This window comes from Chenopodium album, chromosome 6 (genome assembly GCF_948465745.1).
Source record: "Chenopodium album chromosome 6, dcCheAlbu1.1, whole genome shotgun sequence".
In the NCBI taxonomy this organism is placed as follows: domain Eukaryota; kingdom Viridiplantae; phylum Streptophyta; class Magnoliopsida; order Caryophyllales; family Amaranthaceae; genus Chenopodium; species Chenopodium album.
This window is the reverse complement of record NC_137839.1, coordinates 44,682,881-44,688,919: the sequence shown is the minus strand read 5'-3', so window position 1 is coordinate 44,688,919 and position 6,039 is coordinate 44,682,881. Positions and strand designations below refer to the sequence as shown.

General features: G+C 34.2%; 1 long non-coding RNA gene across 2 annotated transcripts; it reads right to left on the bottom strand.

The window, feature by feature from the left end:
- Positions 1-1,245: 1,245 nt before the first annotated feature.
- On the bottom strand, positions 1,246-5,264 carry LOC145634857 (uncharacterized). 2 transcript variants are annotated; one of them, XR_014113637.1, is made up of 4 exons: positions 4,756-5,264; positions 2,183-4,599; positions 2,037-2,082; positions 1,246-1,567 (listed from the first exon to the last, which is right to left on the bottom strand). It is a non-coding gene; the product is annotated as an uncharacterized LOC145634857 (long non-coding RNA). The 2 variants fall into 2 exon arrangements; XR_014113636.1 differs by having other exon boundaries at positions 2,037-4,599.
- Positions 5,265-6,039: the final 775 nt, after the last annotated feature.

The following is a 6,039-nucleotide window of genomic DNA, read 5'->3' as shown; positions in this document are numbered from 1 at the left end:
ATGGGAAGATCAAACCTCTCGAGCCAAGACCGTTTGAATCGTTAAAAAGGACATATAGGTTTTACTGTACATACCATCAATCAGGAGGACATACTGACAAGGGATTAACCTAGGTCGTTGGTGACTATGTACCCCGATCAAAACAAAATTTGTACAACCAAACCCAACCCTAGGTATAGGGGTAAGTCCAGGTCGAACCGTAGGGAACGTGGTATTTACTACGGTCACAAGCTAAGCTATTTCGAAGGTTAAATGAGGGTTGGTGTAACAAATCTAACAACGCAATTAAACGATTACTAGAAAGATATAAAGAATGCTAGGGAGTCGGGATTCACATGCACTCGTGATAACCACGTTACTTGGGAAAGAAATCGATCAAGTATACAATGCGAAGGAAAGCAAGAAATGCTATCAAAATAACTCAAAGAGCTATTTCCTAGGGTGAAACTAGATGCCTCTACAAATGACTTCAAAGGAAAATTGCAAATTAAGATCAATTGATAATAATAGCTTCCAAATCAATTGTATGTGTCATTGAAACCTATTATGCAATCTAGCATGATAGTTGAGGTTGATCACTTCTCAATATATCAAACACATGCACAAATTTCACTGACCAATATAATCACAATGCTGATCAATCAAATTCCCCCAATTAACCATGAATTATCACTCATACATGCTTCACCCGATCCCCAACAAGTAATCTACTCACTACTTATTAAAAAAATTGAACAACAAAGCTAACTTAATCACAAATTTCATCATCAACATAGTAATCAAAATATGCTCAAACTTATCAAAATCAATTAAAAACAAACAAACAAGTAATTCAATCAAAATCAGAAACCAAACATGAACACTACTACATTTTTGACCTATTGCAATCCCTAAATCCGTGGCATTAGGCATCAATATCCGTGGAATTAGGCCTAATGCAACGACCATGTACCGTGGCATCTGCTGGCGTTGCAATAGGTCTAATGCAACGGCATATGACACCTAATGCCACGGCATCAATGATCCGTTGCATTAGATCAATAACTAGTGCAACGGCAACATTATTGTCGTGGCATTATCTATAATACCTAATGCCACGGTTTCCTACACCTAATGCCACGGTGCATGTACCCTAATGCCACGGTTCCCTATACCTTATAATAATAATAATAATAATAATAATAATAATAATAATAATAATAATAATAATAATAATAAAATTATAATCAATTTTTTTTTAAAAAAAAATAGAATTTTATTAATATTAATTGAAAGTTTGTACATTGTTATCTATAAGGAAAATTACAAAACTTAAATTATCACTAGTTAAACTAAGAAAAAAAAACAATTTAAAGTTAAAACTAAATCATTTTGTCCCCCAACAATATTTTCAGTAATTGTTTTGTCCACATTATCATTTCTTTCTCTTTGCTTCTCCAATTTCTCAAGTAAAGCAATTTAGGAAGCATCTTCTTTAGCTTTAGTATCCACCTCTTTTACTAGTACTTGATGCTGGTAGGGTTCTTTGCAACTCAGTGTTCAAAGTTTCTTCAATCAAGTCCATCTCCTGTCATAGCAACATAAGGTAATAATTTAGCAAAAATAAATTGGCCAATATGGCTAACGCCCAGTTTAGGTAAAACTCCAATTTGATAAAGTACCAAAATTCTATATCAATTACCAACTCCAAAATAATTAGAATCACAAAAGAAGAATTGAGCACTCAAAAAAAAAAGATGGTTCTTTTTTCTCTGAAATTAAAATAGATGGTTGGCCCTACTCTTACTACCATGTTGATAATAAGTATAAACCTGGGATATCGATTGAGAAGCATAATAAGCACAACCAAGCCACCACCAAAGAACTAATCACATATGGGAATCGAAAATGTGATTGTGCATTGAGAGTTGTGTCAACATAAGATACATTTCATAAAACTACTCAAATTAAATCTCAACAAGTTCTGACAGTAAGGACTGTAAAAGAAGATACACAGGTTATACAGGAAATAGTATTAAGAAGGTGTAAGAATGTACCCCGATGTTTCATCGTATACATAATCACTTTACCCAGCCTAAGAACCTAAAATAAATGAGAATGAATTATATCACCAACAATGTTATTATATTCTTATTAAAGAATGTAAACATAAAGAAATAGATCGTATGGACATTAACCATACTTTCTGAATCTTGGTTACCATTTCCACACCATCTGAGTGCTTGTGTCCACGCTAGGCATAGAGGTGTCATTATTCGGATCAGAAATACTAAAACTAGACATATGGATGAGTATAGACACACTACTAAAAAGCAAAGGGAAAAGGAGTGCACAAAAGCAAACAGGAAAACATGAATTAACCATTTACCTTCAAAAAAATTATACCAATTTGAAAGATGTTCACACAAAGAGGACCTCAATTCATCTTGCATAAAACAGCTATTCAACTATCCCATGTATACAATAGAAATCACATTAATTTAATAACATTCAAGGGTTCTCAGCCAGATAATATTTAAAAAAATACATAATAAAAGATTTCATTTTATTCACAGGCTGGCAACTTAAAATACAAACTTGCCTCACGTACAAAAATCTCTCGCTCTTCATGATAAATATCTGCAATGATAAGTCAAGAATTAAGCTACTTATAATTATTGCAAAATTGAAACATAAAATAGTTAATCAAAAGCTAACAATCAGAGAGACAAGTAACAAAGTGCTCAACTGTAATCTCCATTTTCCATCAATTGCATGGCATCTTCAATGAGTTGGTCAAAAACACGTTTTATTTCTACGGATATTTTTACTCTCTTAGCTTGTCTTTTTAGTGCTTATATTATTAGATTATAAGTATATATAAGCTATTGTTAGCTACAAGTCTACAAGTATATATAATAAGCAAACTCTTCTAATCTTGACTTTTTGATGACAACATCACAACAAATCTGTAGGGTTAGCTAATTAATTAACTAATAGCAATTCATCAATTGAACATAGCTGAGGGTTATATACTTTTATTACTAGATTTCACGGTGACTGTGTTCTATTTTATACTCCGTAACAATAAGAATTTTTTACTACGTATCAATAGGACTTTTTTTAATACTATACGTATATTAATCGAAATTTACACTCAAAATTAATGAACCGTGACTTTACAAAAAAAAAAAAAAAAAAAAAATTGTAGCAAGTTGTGTGTAGAAAAGATAAGGAAATTGGTCCAAAGTTTAGTAATAATAATCTTATATATATTATTGTTAACTATGCAAGGCTTTTAGACCATATTACTCCACATGTAGGGATGCCACTAATTGAGATCAACATGTAAGGAACAACCTCATTATTTTTAATATTGTTTAAAATTGATAATGATGTATTGATTTCATGAGATCTAAGGTCATCAACGACCAGTTATTGCAAAACAAGCTAACCAATCTGTAAGAAAATAACTTATATGATTAACAAATTGTAACACTTGCAAGACACAAATTTATCACAGTTATCCACAACATACAACAAGAAAAACATCTATATGAACACATGTAATATAATATAGACAAACCAGGAACATAAGCAGCAGTGTAATAGATTGATTCCTGGTATAGGATATTAAGCACCTTGTATGCACTATATGACTCCTAAAATTGCATGGCTTTTGGAAAAAGCAGTGAGATAAACATAACCAACAGTTAAACATGACAAATTGCTGAGGCTAGCATAGCTTGATGCATAGAGATATAGAGCTTAGAACAAAATCATAGAGGCTCCATTGAACCTTAAGGTTGGAATGGCCAAACCAAGGACTAGCCAAACCGATTCAGAACAAATAAAAGAGAAAAGACCAAGAGTACGATATCGCTTCACTAGGCTCAAGAACATCAGCTATACAAAGCTTTATCTTTCATATATCATCAGAAGGCATCTCCTGCTCTTCTTCATCATTATTAGGAATAGTGGAAATTCTATTAGCAAGCTTTGGGTCCACTTCAAGGCTATCAAGCCATGCATCCTGCAAATAAACATACAGGCAATTAAAAAAAATCATTATCTTGTGTTATTCATAGATAAGCTAATAATGGATCCAGCACTATATTTTGATTGTATATGAACTGGAAAAAAACTCCTTGAAAATTAAAAAATGCAATCACCAACCAAGTAATTTGACAACAGACGGTTAGTTAGTGTGAAAAAAGAACTTCTATTAAGCACACTTGGTCTTTTAGGTAGCTTATGATTATATTGTGAGTTAAGGGAATGACTAATCAGCAATGGACGGTTTCATAAGCACATTAATTTTGCAGAATTCAAATTGATAAACTACTAATCTATATATGACAATCATGACATATATATTGATAAGTAGATTACAGAAATTGAAAGCTTTGGAGCACCCTAATCTAATTTCCCTAAAACTAAACAGCTTTACTATTAATCAAAAGAGGTTTAACTCCATAAATCAAAGTATTTTAGCACACTACTTAATTCTAATGTCACCAACATAATTCTCGCAATAACATATTCAATCAATTTCTCCAAGCCTTCTTCTTGCAAACAGTGGCACGCCTCTAGTGCATTGAATAGAATGAAGAGAAATACCTGCAACAAACGCTCCAAATTAATAAAAAAAAAAACAATTACCAAAGTTAAATTGAACCATCAGCAGAGCAAAACTTGAAGAAAATTGCAAATTCAAAAACCCATACAATTTAACAACCCGAGTTAATAAAATCAAGAAGGGTAAATGAGAGAAACATTTAACAAACTTCATGAGAACCGACAAGCTTCTTGGTAACTCCGTCAGAGATTGTCAATACTCATTAATAATTGATAGATGAGTAAAGAGCCATCGTGTGGTCAGGATCTTTAACATTGGCGATGGAGCCATCGTGTGAGGGGCATCCATGGAGCGAGAGACAGGGAGTGGGACTTATTATGCTTCTAAATCGGCATAGAGAAGTCAAGGAGGAGAGGCGGAGGTGAAGAAACTGGAGGCAGAGGAGGAGAGAGATAAATGACGACGATTCATTTGGAATAATGAAGGGTTTAGGGAAAAAAAATAGGAGGGAAGTTAAATGGATTATTATACGCGCCTATGTGAATTTTTCATCCATCTCAAATTCGGCCGTTGCGTTAGACTACCCTATTGCCACGGCTTTCTCATAGCCGTTGTAATAGGCCTATTTATTGCCATGTTAAAAGCTTCCGTTGCATTAGACTATGCAGATGCAACGGCTATATCTGTAGCCGTTGCATTAGCCCTAATTTAGTCGTTGCATTAGATAAAAAATGTAGTAGTGGAAATTGCATTAAAGAGTAAAAAAATTCTTACAAATCTTTGATCAAAATAAAAGAGGAAGAAGATTGAAAGTACCATTCCTGAACATGACCAAGTTTCTCTCTCTAAAATCTAAGTACAAATCATCAAAATCAAGAGCTTCTCCCTTTAAAATTTCATCAAAAACAAAATCTAAAACTTAATTCTATGAAATTCTCTCTCTAAAAATGAAGGAAATCTATATATAGTAAAACTAACTAAGAAGAAGTTAGTTAGATGTCTAAAAGAGACCTCAAAAGGTGCGGCCTCTCACCACTAAGCGGGACCACAACAAAATAGGTATGGAAACAGGGGAGAGAGAGTGCACGGCCGCTCCAGGCTCGCGTGCGGCCGCGCCATCCACCTATGCGGCTGCTCCTCCCGCGTGCGCGGTCGTACCCTTAGAGCAGGGCATGTGCCTTTGGTGCGCTCGAAGATGCCCTCGTGCGATCCAGATGATGCATGTTGCTAAGGCAGTTTCTTGAATCTATTACGGTGGGTTCAACACCGTCTTTTTATGTCCCCGCGACATGAGAGCGCGGCCTTGTAGACTTGACTCTTGCACTCCTTTGCTTTTGAGCTTTAAGAAGGGGAATTGAGATGCATCTTCGGCCTTGAATACCCAAAGAGAATGCCTAAGAGTTTCTCGAACATCATCAACTTCCTAAAATCAAAGGAAAACAAACAAGTAAAGAGGAAAAAAAAAACTAAGAATAGCAAGA